The sequence below is a fragment of the Micropterus dolomieu genome, linkage group LG19 (assembly GCF_021292245.1).
Source record: "Micropterus dolomieu isolate WLL.071019.BEF.003 ecotype Adirondacks linkage group LG19, ASM2129224v1, whole genome shotgun sequence".
NCBI classification, from domain to species: Eukaryota; Metazoa; Chordata; class Actinopteri; order Centrarchiformes; family Centrarchidae; genus Micropterus; species Micropterus dolomieu.
The window spans coordinates 2,479,256-2,494,604 of NC_060168.1; the positions used below are offsets into that span (position 1 = coordinate 2,479,256).

Below are 15,349 nucleotides of genomic sequence, written 5' to 3' on the forward strand. Positions count from 1 at the left end.
CCCCCGAGGCAACTTCCCTAACCTCAACCATGGCATTAGTTAGTAAGTTAGTTAGTTAGTTAGTTAGTTAAATATATGCATCACGGCCGATGTGCTAGCAGGTAGGGTTAGATTCCTTTGTGTTGCAATGCTATTTCAAACTGCAGCGTATCATATACACACAAAATCACCGTTTTGCGTAAAATAGTCACGGCTTTTCCAAAGCGTGTATATGTGACGCATGAGATGTGAGCACTTTATGTGAAGCAGGTAGATAAATGTTAAATGTACTGTATATGCATTAAATTAAATAAAAGTATATGCATCCCAAGTTCACAGATTTAATTTCTCAACATTCAATAATAAGCATGAATCAGCAAGTTTAGCTATTGGTCATAAATTGCTGTCTGCATTGTTTCACCGAACAGAACCCCAAAGATCAGAACAACAAATGCCTTAAAACATTATAATGTCCATGTGAAAAAATTAGCATGTCAGATGGAGGAGCTAAGAAGAGACATGTAAGCACTCCAATTTTGGTAAAAAAAAAAACAAAACAAGTATTGCTGAATTGCTGGAAAGTATAGTAAAGAAATAAAATATAAAGAAACACTTTCACCGTCAGTTTTGGTCTTTTTTTGGTCACTGCAAACAAAGTGTTTATTAAAACTAAATATGTAAATGAGCAGCAAATGTTAAATTGCAGTGCTCAGTTTGTGTTGATAAATCAGGTGCAGCGGCTATTTGTATGAATTCTCAATCCCTGCTCCTGTATTGTGCATTTAAACAGAAACGAGACCAAACACGCAGATTTTCGCAAAATCTCAGTGCAGTTCTTCACTACCTGAGAACAAATGCAATTTCAATGCCTAACAGAGATGCAAATCCTCTGTAAATATCCCCCAGCATGTTATATCTTGGTCAAAATAGAAATAATACAAATATTTAATGCTGCTCAATTTCCTCCAAAGTTTCTAATACAGACAGGTCTGCCTCCATCTCACGAGGATCTGACAGAACAGATCGGCTGCTATTTTGACCACGTAGCGGTTTCCCTTGTGCTATACGCAAGCGTAACTTGCGTAACTTTGGGATTACTATCTCTTATTTTACACGTGCAACTACAGTGATTGTATGTTGGCCTGTGTCATACATGTTGCACCTCTCACTACACTACCGTTGGTTCACCCGCCACCTGCTGTGATATCACTGATTGGGGTGTGGTCCTAAAGCCCATATCTCCTCATAATTATAAATTAACATATAATATGTTTACTTCTATACATAGTGAAATAAAACAGTATGTGTTTACTTGAGGTTTTAGTCTGAAGTTTGTTTCCGCTAGATTCTACCTCTTTTTTTCTGTTCTTCTCTGTATTTCCCTCTTTATACCTCTCCTCTATACCCCCTCACACAGCGTAATATAGAGAGAGAAATAAACATTCCTGTCCTCCTCGTGTGGTAATTAAGATAAATTGCATCCATATATGTGTATGTGCCGTTACATTTATTCAAGCAATGCCTTCTTTTCCTTATCTGTTTGTGTTTTCTGTGCCTGTGTTTGAATAGTAAATTCAGTTGTTCAGCTCTTATTTGAATCTTAATTAGATTGTCTTAAGGCACTAAACCAGTTAATGGAGTTTAATTAGGTTTTGTCTTTACTGGACAAATAATTTCACTCTCTTATTATTTGGAAGATTATACTGTCAATAAATTGTGATAGACATTATTCTTTTGTAAACACACACACATGCACACACATATTTACAAAATTTACATGCAGGCAATGACTGAATTAACTGCACAGGCAGACAGGAAAGACTTCTTCAGTGGTGCATTTAGGGACACAGTACTGAATAACTGAAGCCAGAATTTACATTTTCAGATTCTTAATCTTCAATTAGCTAGACTTGATCTTTATAATATCTCAGAGTTTAAAGCTGCATAAGTCAGCTTTGCACACATGCTGACCACTGTTGCAGTAAAGATATTAATGTTATATATCTGAAAGAAGGAGGTACATCATTGGGCAAGGCAGCTTTATTTATATAATATGGAGGACCAAAACTGCCAAAATCAAAAATAAATTATTATTCCATTAAATGCACCAAAATTATTAATTAAGATTAATTAATGAATAATTAATTTATAAATGTGGCATAATTGGTATTTTTGTTTTTTACTTCTTCATTTTTTGCCTTTATATTAATCCCTCTATTTTACTTCATTTCCCAAAACTTATTTCTGTTTTCTTTTCACATTTCTTTATGCAAATGAGAGGGTTGACATTTGTTTTAAAATTAGTTAAAGAGGCAGTTAGTTTAGTGAAAGAGAGAAACTTGGTGTAGGTTTTACTTTTCTAGTTTATAAGGGAAAGATCAGAATCAGCTTTATTTGCTTAATTTGACTCAGGATTGTATATTGCGCATGTATAAAAATATCAAACAGATCAACAAAATGTAAAGAATATTTCCTGTCTTGACATTTTGTGAATTTATGACACCCACAACAAGGACTGTCAAGATCTGGTTGGAGGGTGCTGACTCCACTCAGCATCAGTTCCAGCACACAGACTGGAAACTCTCAGATTAACACTTACACCAACTCTGTCCTGGATCACATCAACAGTGTGTGTGGACAGAGAGACCACACACTAGGGTGGGTATCATTTAAAGTTTTACAAAACCAGTAACCTTCAAGTGATACCGATACCAATTGAGTACTTCATTCGATACCTTTGTTTTTTTTCTACTTCAATTGAGACCCATCATGTGAATGGAAGCATTCAGCTGTGTAAAATGCCGCCACTACTACTAAATTGTCTTTCCTGCAGAACATGCTTGTAAATACTGAAACTCCACTCCAGTGCAGAGTCAGACATGGAGTGACTCGCAGTCTATAATAGTAAGTATCAAAGTCACTTAATTAAGACAAAGACAGATATCATCTTAATGCTAAACTAATGCTTAGGTTAGTCTATTTAAGGTAAGTAATAAATGGTAGTACTATTGAAAGCTTACACGTGTGGTGTTCTCCACAGCAGCAGCCTCTTCATCATCTTCTTCCACCTCCATCCTCTCGTCTAGTTGGTCCTCCATAATATGCCAGTACACAAGTTAGACCCTTTAAAAATGCAAATGTAATCTATCCGTATTTTTCGTGATTAACAACAACAAAATACATACTGTGTAACGTTTTGAAGTCATTACACACCCTCTTCTTAATTGCTGCAGCAAAGGTGGAGTCCTGAACCTTAAAATGGCTCTCAAGCTTCTGCAGGATGGGCAGAATTTGGCCACATGCTGGAGTCCTTTCTGAGGACACGCAGAGTGTTGTGGTGTAGAGGATATTCATCACTCTCACAAATCTGTCTGTGATTCTCTCCAGCTTGAAAATATACCAACCACACACACACAGAGTTTTACTAAAGATATAAATTTTTGGAGATACCCTGTCATCAACTAGTGATAATGTCATTCATGTGAAATCTTACCGGTCCCTTTAAATCATCCTCATCAGTCTGGGGTCCAAAGACACTGCCTGAATAATAGTAATACTGCTCTACAAATCGTTCAATCATGAGATTGAGTGTATTCCACCTGGTTCTCACATCAAGCACCACTGAATGCTGTGGGAGATCTGAAAACAACTGAAACAATTGCATTAGCGCATGCATTTCATTTATAGATATACTTAAGAGGCGTTGTTTCTCTTTCATCACTGGTTGCCATTTTTGCTAAATACTTCCATTTGCTGAGCATGTATAAGTGAGTGAGGTACACAACCATCAATGCTGGCTTCCTTACCTAAACCAAGGTGACTCTACTGTAGAAAATGGCTGAAGCCTCCCTTCACAATAAATGCTGTCACTGCCCCCCCTTCCTCATCCTCGTAATATGTGATGATCTTGCAGCTAATGTAAATGGTGTGTGATCATTAAGGCTGCTGCTAGTATTAGGGGGCTCGTCTCCTTTATATTAAGCATAGTTAAGGGAGCTAACATTAACCAAACACATATAGCTGCCGGCTGCTACAGAAGCTAAAACTAGCGGTTGCTAATAACAGATTGTGAAACCTAGCATACAAACCTGCCTACTAGAGCCTTCCCAAAGCGATTTTCTGAAGAGTAATGTTTGCCTAGCCCTTTATCTTACCTGAGGTAATCAACAGCTGGGGCATGATCTCTTGAGTAGACGACTCTGGTGGTGTCGAGGACGCCATCGGACTTTCAAACACGGAGCAGCTTTCCACCCCAAAGTTTTCTCCATGCGTGAGGAGATGCTTTATCATGTTGCTTGTATTTCCACTTTTTGTGGCATCTCGGCACGCAGAACTACTAACTGCGTCTGCGCTCGGTTTCATCACAGACTAAGGGGATTGTCGCTGCTGCAGAAGTAGGCCAGGGCCAATCACACGTTGCATTAAATGGAAGAACACTTGCATATATAGCAAGCCACACAGACCATTACAGACTTCAAACCACCCAGCACTGTGCCTCCCTCCTGCTCTGCCTGCCTCCTTGACAAGCTCAACCACTTCTAAGCTCGCTTTGACCGAGGAAACAAGGAGGTCATCCTCAAAGAATGTTGGTGAGTCGAGTGCTTTTTCTGAACTTTTACTGGCTGATTGCGCTTATTTTAACTCTCCGAGGACTACTGGTCGAGGAGGTGGACTTGCTACAATCTTCAAGAAAAAGTAAAACTGCAGACAGCTGTCACTGGTCTCCTTCTCAAGGTTCGAACTTACCATGCTTGAATTGGGTCAATCTCAGCCGGTAATATGTGCAGTTATAGATCGACCTCCTAAATATAATAAGGATTTTATCAGTGACTTCTCTGATTTCCTGTCTGAAATCATGCAGAAATATTTTAATTGTAGGGGATATGAATATTCATGTATGTTGTCCTACAAATCCTCTGGCAAAAGACTTTTTAAATCGATGCTTTTAACCTTACACAGTTTGTTTCTGGTCTGACACAGGTCCATAGTCACACATTAGACCTTGTTCTGTCATACAGTGTACCCATTTGTAATGTAGACGTATACGAAGCTGTCTTCTCTGATCACGCGCCTGTTTTATTAGACGATTCTCTTCCTGTCGAACCGTTAAGTAATACGCTCCACCTTGTATCTGCAGGATGATCAAACCCACCACTGCTGCGCAATTCTCTAGTGCTTTTAATATTGCTAGGGAGGCTATGGGATCCTCTGCTTGTCAAAAAATAAAATAAAATACAGCGGAGCTTTACATTCTTGACACCATTGCGCCATTTAAATCCATGTGTTCAAAACCCAAATCTGAACCTTGGAAAAATGACTTAACTCGGGCTGCTAAACAACAGTTCAGGAAAGCTGAGCGCAAATGAAAAAAAGATCATCTGCAGGTTTCTTCTTTTTAGTGGATAAGATTGCCTCAATTAGAGCAAGCATCTCACTTCCTGCTTTTGACCCCTCCATTTAGTGTACAGCTGTTAACCGATTTGAGACTGTATCCATCTCTACTCTCAAAAATATTGTTACACATTTGAGACCCTCAGTTTGTCCCACTGATATTGTCTCACCTCGCCTTTTTAAAGAGGTGTGGAACACTATTGGACCTAACATCCAAGAAATTATAAATAGCAGTCTTACTTCAGGTTCTGTACCAGCCTATTTTAAACAAGCAGTGGTGCAGCCACTAATCAAGAAACCAAATTTGGACACAATTTTGATTTCAAACTATCTCTAAACTCCCTTTTGTCTTTTTGTCTTTTAGAGAAGGAAGTTATTTTACAGTTGCAGTCCTTTTTAGATACACATGGTGTTCTTGAGGTGTTCCAATCTGGTTTTAAGACATTTCATAGCACTGAATCCGCACTTTTAAGAGTTTTTAATGATCTTTTAATCTCAACTGACACTGGAGATTTTTGCTTTTAGATCTTACAGCAGCATTTGACACAATTGACCACATCATCCTTATTTCTCGCCTCGAGCATGGCGTGGGGATTAAGGGCACTGCCTTAGAATGGTTTAGGTCATACTTGTCTGACAGAGATTTTAGAGTCGGTTTTGGTGGCTCTATTTCACCTTCTGTGTCCCTCACATGTGGAGTTCCCCAGGGTTCAATTCTCGGGCCAATTCTTTTTTCACTCTATGTGCTTCCCCTTGGATCATCTTAAAAAAACACAACATCAGCTTCCATCTCTACGCTGATGATTCGCAAATCTACCTGCCTATCAGAAGAAATGATGGTAGTTATTTAACAACATTGGTTGACTGTTTTAATGATATTAAAGCCTGGATGGCCTTAAATTTTTTAAACTTTAATGAGAGTAAAACTGTGGTCATGGTTTTTAGACCCAGTGGCACCTCTGATGTCTCACAAATAGACCTGGGCACTTTGCAACCTTATGTCAAGTCTGTTGTAACAAACCTTGGAGTAAAAATGGATTGTGATTTTAAAATGGAGAAGCAGATAAATTCTGTTTCTTTCAACTTCAGCTTCTTACTAAGCTGAAGCCCTTTTTATCTCTCACAGACTTTGAGACGGTCATACATGCATTCATAACAACACGGCTTGATTATTATAATGCTCTGTATGTAGGTGTTAGCCAGGCCCCCCTCTCGACTACAACTGGTTCAAAATGCTGCCGCTCGTCTCCTTACTGGAACTCGTAAGCGAGATCACATCTCCCCTGTTCTTGCCTCTCTTCACTGGCTCCCGGTTAATTTTAGGATTGATTTTAAGATTTTATTGTTTGTATTTAAAGCCCTTCATGGACTAGCTCCAGTATATATTACTGATCTGTTGAAGCCACATGCTCCTTCAAGGTCATTAAGGTTTGCAAACCAGTCTCTTCTTGTTGTCCCTAAAACACGGCTCAAGAGCAGAGGGGATCGAGCTTTCTCAGTCGCAGCCCCGAGACTGTGGAATGAATTGCCTCTCCATGTCAGACTGGTACTAAGCCTTCCGGTTTTTAAATCACGACTTAAAACATTTTTATTCCTTGGCTTTTAATCTGGCATGAGAACTGTATGTTGTATTTGTCTGGTGTTGTATTTTGTCTATTTACTGTTTCATGTCAATGGACAGCACTTTGGTTAACCTGGTTGTTTTAAATGTGCTTTAGAAATAAAGTTTGATTGATTGATTGAAAGTGGCTCTCCCGCCTGGTGAACTGCTCTACTCTGAGGAAGGTGAACGTACAGAAGGCAGCTGGAACTGATGGAATACTGGGGCTGTTTGGTTACCACCAGGTTTCCAAAAACAACCTGGAGCTAAACACCCAGAAGACAAAGAGATCATTGTGGACTTCAGGCCAGCTAGAAGCCATGCACAAACCCTTATCTACATCAACGGAGCGGGTGTCAAGATTCAAGATCATTGGCATACACTTCTTTGATGATCTCACCTGGTCCTCCAACCTAGTGAAAAAGTGTTCACGTCTAATTGATCACTACAAGCCTTTTCTTTATCATACATTTTTCCATGTAACTGACACGAAGATAAAGCAATGAAAGATAAGGTAATTACCAAGGAGGCAATGAAAGTCTAATCCAAACCAGAACACAGGCATAGAATCAGGCTGGCAGGAACACTGGACCGGGCTTACACACGCAACGCGACATAACATGCTGAATAAATTGATCAGCAGACAATGATCCAACACAGACTGAACAGAACATAGGCATTAAATACTAAGGGTAAAGAAAAGGGGTGGGGACAAAAAACAGGTGGATCACATCGAAGATGAAAAAGAACAGGAAGCAAAACTGGACACAGACAGCAAATGCAGACAACTTCAGATTTAAACAGAAAACAAGGCATGACACCGACAGAGTGAACCTTAACTTGACACAGACAGGCACCGAAACCTACTACGATCAAAATACAGAAACAGATAAGGACACGGACAAACCAGACTAACCAACTAAGACAAAGAACTAAAACACAGAACCAGGACTACACACAAAGACATAAACTAATACACAGGATTAAGAGCCAAGACACGATAACAGGAATGAGAGAACCGGTAATAATAAGACATGGAACAGAAAACATGACATGCCTCAACTTGCAGTGATTTACAGAGTTTGCTGAAGGAGAAATACTGAACAACCTCCAGATCTCGCTCAGCAATGGAATGACCTCTTGGTGTGGGGTTGGACGTGGGGCTGAGAGCGCATTTAGGTGCAGACTATCTGTTGCAAAGAGTTCGGGAAAAACCCTATTACTGAGACATTTTATGTTGGTTTTTCCTTCAAGTTGTCACCCATCTCTATTAATTCTTGCAAATTAATGTTTTTCCTACTAAGAAACAATTTAACTATGTAGCCTTCTTAACTACGGTAGAAGCACAAAAATCAAGAAGAACTTACCAAATCAATTAAATCTAAACAATTCAGCAAAATCAGGCAGGCAAAATGTGGGAACTTCAGCCCTGCACGGAACTGGGGGAAAACGGTTCACAGAGCGCTGTGATTGGTTGTAGAAGCACACCAAATGACAAACAACAAGTCAACAATGTGGGGAAGGCTAAACGCTCCGCTGCTGAAACGCTTCCAGTGTGAGTTGACGCAGGGCTGAGGACAGGTCAAAACCGTGGCGCAGCCCTAACGAGACCAATTTTCAGCTTTTCCAGGCCTATATTGTAGTTCTCTGATTCCCGTATGGCAAGTTTGCATGACCTAAAGTTCAAAAACATAATTTTCTGTGTTATACTGTCCCTTCATGTAGGCCTTCATTTTAGCCTCGGTCTGAAACAAGCTATAGATGCTCCTGTCTCTTTAAGGCCCCGCCTCAAAGCTCACTGTCTTCTGATTGGCCGAGACCTAAAGCATGTTACCAGGCTGTTTTTGTTGCTGAGTGGTACAGACAGACTGAGCGTTGCAGTGTGTAGCTCAGTTGGTAGAGAAAGCAGTTCAAAACAGAGCATTCATACATTTTTTATTGAAATGGAACGATTACACAATTACAGAAGAAAAAAAATATTGTAAATGTTATTACCTTAAAGATAACAAAGACATTCAAAAATGTTAAATCATATTTTGACATATTGTAAACAAGGTTTGATTAAGCAATTTGATTGACATGTGGTTTCTTTCATGTTATTGTGAAATATTTCAGAGGGATGTACAGTATCATGCTTTGATTGGGAGGAATGATTCAGCCAGAGGTGTAGCATCCAGTAGTCACTTAATTCATTCTGACACTTCTCAACCTGGACTCCAATATAATCAACTAATGATATGCCACCTAAAAATAAAGTCTGAGATTCATGAGAACAATCTCACACTCTCAGTTACACTCACCAAGGAAAGGTAATATGCTAAAGTTAGAAACGGAAGTCTGACACCCAATTGACCTGTAGGGGGAGTGGCTTGTTTAGTTGGCTAATTATTTAGAACATCCAAGGAGGAGCTAAATTAGTCTGTGTCCTGTCCTGGACACAGTAGTCTAGAGGATATGATGAATCTACCAAGAGAGCAGCACTATTTACATCCCAAGCAGGTGGAAGCAGGGAGATGAACACTACAGTTGATGCTATTCACCTAGGAGCCATCCCAGAAATACTGGAGCCAAAAGTTCTCCAATGGGCTCCAGTGCTGCACCAGAGAGTCATGGTAGGTACTGTATGTGCAAGGTCCCAACATCGAAACACCAGAAACAATGGCTATTGAATGAAATTATCTCGAAGCACCAGAATCATTTTAAATTTCACAAAACAACATGTCTGTAGTGATGGCCACGGCATCTAGGTCTAGTTGTTTTATTACATCATGCATGTCTGCTAAGTTATGGTGGCTATCCCTGGTCATGCTGACCACCATGGGGCCTCTATCACCATGAAGGATCACTGGGTTATCTGGGTTACTCTACTACAACCCAAAAACTCTCTAATATGGATCATGGACTGGGTTAAAAAGAGCTGTTCTAGGTGTGATTTAGTGCAGTTATATATGTTCTGCTATCCCAACTTTATGAGGCAGGTTCAGGGAAAGATGTTCCTGACATTTACTTGAGTTTATACATTCAAGATACACCAGATGTACTGTCACTTGGAAAGAAATAAAAAAAAAAAAAAAGATATACACACTATATACAAAAAAAACACCCTTATAAAATACACACTATGAATTATATGAAAAACAATGGTCTAGGGAAAAACTCTATGAGAGATAAAGGTAGCCCCAGAGAGTGAAGGGGGTCATGTGTCCATAGTGTGAAGGAGGTGATGGACGTGGTATTTCCTACCAGCCTTGATGTCTTTTGCAATCAGGATACAGCCTAAGACACCACAGGCCAGAGAGCATCTCCTGTCACAGTGCACGCTTCCAGCCACTATGAGACTGAGTTCTTACACCTGAACAGGCCGTGAGCTGGGTGGTGTCGGTTACTAAGGATGATTTGTGCTTCCCTCCTGTAACACTGTGCGTTGAGTGTGCTGTCAATGGGCCTCATGCAAAAACATGTTGGTATTCTTACCATAACTTTCTCCATGAATATCCTTCTTTCCTGCTGTGTTTTTACACGACCAAAATATAGTAGATATTGCACATTTCCACATTCTAGGTGTCAGGCATTCATGTGAAAATACATTTTCCTCTTTTTTATGACAGCAGGCTTTAAATTCTGCTTTTACTACTAAATCCATGAGCTGGGAAGGGAAAAAAAAATTGACCAACGTGCCAGCAAGCAAGAACGTCCCATGTAGTGTGACTCTTATTCATTGGACCTTTTCTTAATCTCCATCTCTGCCTAAGGGTGGGGACAGTTTGTTTTTAGTCTAGGGGGATGGAGTATATGGTGGGATGTTGACAGTTGGGGGGTGGAAGTGCAGAGAAGAAAAGGTAGGAGAGGTGGCAGCAGAAGAGAGGTATTAAATTGGGTGCTAACTCAGGTTAATGCTATAGGCTTCTACCTCTAAATCAAGCTAGAGGAGAGATGGAACATGTGGAGAGGAGAGAATAAAACAGAGGGCAGTGGAGGACAGGGAAGCGAAGAAGAGGGGTAAAAAGTGCTGATTTTAAACAGAGCCACGGTGGATTTATGCGATATGGATCTAATAAATGATCAGTTTATTTTGATGTGCTCTTAGCTCTTGAATTAATGTGCTCCATCTCTTGCACACCTCCTAACATATGAGAGTCACTGCTGGTTACCCTGGCTCCTTTAACCTAAACTAAAAATGGACAAGTGCTAACTCAGGTTGTCAGTCCATTATTCCACCTGATGACATGTCACCACACACTAAACTCCCTGCTGACCTCTCGCTTCGACAGGAGACCTTTCTTCGTAGCATTCAGCATCAGTAGCGGTTCCCTGTCACACCTAAACATTCTTTACACTGTTAGAGAGGAGAAAAGACAAGAGAAGAGGAAGAAGACATGGCAACATGGATACAAATGAAGACAAGAGGAGTGAGAAACAAAGAGGAATAGAGCAGACACGTTGAAATGATGAGAAGAAATTAGAAAAGGGAGGAGGAAACAAGGAGAGGAAAGGAAAGGAGTAGGGAGATCAAAAAACAAAGAATATACAGGATCAGAGGACAGGAGGCGGGGGAATGGGAAGAGAAGAGAGAAGACGAGACAAAATGAGAGGAGAAAAAACTAGAGAAGAAAACTGAGAGCAGAGGAGGAAAGACAAGAGGAAACAATAAGGGGCCAGGAAAGAGAATAAAAGAGGAGACTACAAAGTAGGAAAAAAGTAGAGTAGAGGAAAGAGGGAATAAAGAGAAGATGAAATGATGAAATGAGAAGAGAGGATACCAGAGAACATAAAATGAGGAGAGAAGGGTGTCATGGTTTTTTTATAGTGTTTTTTTTTTCTTGTGGTTTTCTTGATAAGCTTTCCTCTTGTATTTCATGCCCTGTGTGTTTGGTTTGTTAGCTTTACTTCCTGTTTTAGTTTGTAGTTTTGTCTGCTTCATGTGTCATCGTCTCATTTGACTTTCTGTGTTGGGTTCCCTGATTGTCCAGTGGTTTCACCTGTGTGTAATTATGTTCGCCCCTCCTGTTGTATTTAAGTGGTTTGCTCCCTTCACTCTGTGCCAGTTCATCAGGTTTTGTTGCTTCTGCATCCAGTGTGTTTCTTCAGTTTTTCTGTCTTGTGTCTCCCTTGCATCTACTTTTTTGTGGTTTTATACATTTGTTTGTTTTTTGGATATACTCACCTGTTGTGTTTCAGATTTTCGTGCTTTATGTTTTGGGACTCTCCACGTCACCAGTAAGTTTTTGTTTAATAAACCTCACTCACTCTACCTGCTCCATCTATTTGTCTGCGTTTGGTTCCAAAACCCCTTTTACCAGCGTTCAGTGAGAGAGAAGGAAGAGAAAAAGAGACGAGAGGAAGAAACACAAGAAGAGTCAGGGAAAGGAGAGATTGGATCAATTCCCAATTAATTCTTTGACATACAGGAGTTGTGTAAAGCCCTCAGAACTGGAATGATGTGATCCACTTTTTTCCACATAGTGAGGACTCAACCAGCAGCGTTCTGAATCAGCTGCAGCTGTCTGATGGATTTTTTAGGGAGACCTATAAAGACACTGCTACAGTAGTCAAGTCGACTGAAGATAAATACCTGGACAATTTTTATTTTTTTTTTTCCAGATCCTGCTGAGACATAAAGCCTTTAATCCTTGATATATTCTTCAGGTGATAGTATGCTGACTTTCTGGTCTGGCTTATGGTTTTTAACATTACTGATTGAAGCTGAGCACTGACTTTTAATCTCTCTTCCTTGGCAGCAAAAACAAAGAAATGTCAACCACATCCACTTGTTTTGTGAAAGGCAGTTACTCAGCGCTTGTACAGGATCATAGTCCATGGGTGATATGATAAATGTGTGTCATCTGCATAATTATGGATTATACAGATTTTTTCATAATCTGAGCCAGTGGAAGCGTGTAGATGTTAAACAGTAGAAGCACCAGAATGGAGCCTTGGGGAACTCCACATGTCATTTGTCTGCTCAGATGTGTAATTACCTATAGACACAAAGTAGTCCTTTAAGTAAGAGTCAAACCAGTTTAGTACTGTGACAAAGTCCAACCCAATTTTCAAGTCAGTCTAGTAATATGTTGTTGTGGACCATGTTGAATGCAGCACTTAGATCCAATAATACTAAAGCTACGTTCAGACTGCAGGCCTTAATGCTCAATTACGACTTTTTCCCCCAGATCCGTTTGACAGTTCACATTATAGTTTAAATGTGGCCAATATCAGACTCAAGTGTGAACTGTCTGCGGCCTGAAAGTGACCCGCATGCGCAGAAGAATAACACAACGTCAGACACAACACGCTGTTGCAGGCTACAGAAGTAAACAAGGAGCAACAGAGGTTAGCTCCGGTTAGCAGAACAGCTGATCTACAGGGACTTCAAAGTCGCATCAAATGCGACCTGAGAGACTCAGGTCGGATTTACACATATGGAAGTGGCCCAATTCTGAACTGAAAAAGATCAGATCTGAGTCACATATGGGCAAAAAAATCGGATTTGGGTCACATTGGCCTGCAGTCTGAACGTAGCCTAAGACTGAAATTCTGCCACTGTCTGTGTTTAAATGGATGTCATTGAATACCTTAACACTAGAACCGCCAACGGGTCAAATTTACCCGCGGTTGTTTTTTTGATTGTATGTATCTTTGTTTCAATATAATATTCAAGTCCCCCAGTCTCTGACTTTCCCTAAAAGTGTGTTATGTAGCACCACCTATTGTTAAAAAATGTCAAGATAAGGCCAGATTTAAAAAATGGGCATTTATACCTATAAGCGCCAGCGGGTAAAATTTACCCCCATAGAGAATTTATTCATTTTAGCGCTGTTCATGATGCGCGTTTAGATAAACATTCTATGTTGCTATTGGCAACACCTTTCCCACTACAGGCATTACACTTGCTCAGCACAGTGAGTGAAGGAGAGTCTGACGGTGGGGGCTGGGCGACGTGTCCTGGGTTGATTCTGCATCTGACGGGTCTGACAGCGATCCATTTGAATGAGGTAAATGTGCATAAAAGCCTCTGCTCATAGGTTTTGTGTTGCTACATGATCATCAAAACTAATGCAGCAGTAGCCTAGTTTTTCCCTGTGATAGGTCTGTTCTGCGGTCCCTTCAAGAGAGCGTGAGGCGCTCTCGTGTGATTTTTGACTGGCTATAGCTTTTCCAGTGCTACGTATTTTTTAAAGTGATCATTATACATTTTTCCGTTGGGTAAAAATCTACTATGAATTTTGGAGTTGATGATCGTTTTTTTCAAGTAAATAGCCTACTTTTATTTCAAACTTTTGTAGCTATGCGTTACTCTCTGGATGCCCGATGGAGTGCAAGAAATCAAGCAGAACAGTAAGAACTAGCAGACATTATGAGGCTATTATTATTACCACCTATAAAACACTACTCATTTTTTGTAAATTGTGTGCTGCATTTAAATTCAAGCTGTGTTTAGAATATAACTAGGCTATAACATCTATAACAGACAAATTAGTAGAGGAAATAATAGAAAGAGGAGAGATAATAAGGTGAAGAAGAGTGGAAATGGAGGACACGAGAAAATGGAGGAAAAGATGGGAGGAGGAGGAAGGTTTAGCATCCTGTCTACATGCTCCTTCCTTGGCAGTCACTAACTGAACATTCTCTATGTCCTCCTGCTCTCTCTCCATCTCACCACGATCAGTATTCCTCCCACAATGCTCTCTGTTGTTCACTTTAAGTCCACACACAGAAAGCCAGAAAGATTGAGAGATGGTGAAATTGAGCAGGAAACCAAGAGAGATGGAGAGATTTTACTTTAAAAGATAGACACAGGGTGGAAGAGGCAGAGAGAATTCTGATTATGTAAATTTGACTGTAAAGTTAGAGGAGCGAAAAATATAATAATGTAAGCCGGAATTACCTAAGCATTAAAATGTGATGATGCATTAAACAGAACTCTTAAGCGATTCACTGTGTTATCTGGTTTATTTTCAGTGACAGTCTGGCCCGAGTGGAAACATTTAAGAAGATGAAATAAGGCAAATGCAAATGAACTGTGTGCAGTAATTTCACCAAAAGATCTGAATGGGACCGACAGGCTTGTTTGTGTGTGTTGTATGTTGTGTTACCACACATTCAGCTTGTCCAGTTTAGTTTGACCATTCATGTAGATTAATAAACATTAGAGTTATTTCAATAGGTTCTCCAATATTTAATTTCAGGATGTCCTTTTATTTGCTCTGCTCTTTTATTAGGGGTGTAAAAATAAACTAATATGTATTGAAACACTGAGTCAGCGATACAGCTACAACACTACACACACATTCTGTGTGAGACACAGCAAGCTTCTGCTTGCTAGCTATGTTTGCTTAAACCTTCTTTGACCTTTTCATCCAAGACAGTTTCACATCATAC

General features: G+C 39.9%; 1 long non-coding RNA gene across 1 annotated transcript; it reads left to right on the top strand.

The window, feature by feature from the left end:
* The first annotated feature begins 12,036 nt into the window (after positions 1 to 12,036).
* Positions 12,037 to 15,131, top strand: LOC123958102. Its single transcript, XR_006821999.1, has 4 exons — positions 12,037 to 12,187; positions 13,849 to 13,962; positions 14,254 to 14,305; positions 14,930 to 15,131. It is a non-coding gene; the product is annotated as an uncharacterized LOC123958102 (long non-coding RNA).
* Positions 15,132 to 15,349: the final 218 nt, after the last annotated feature.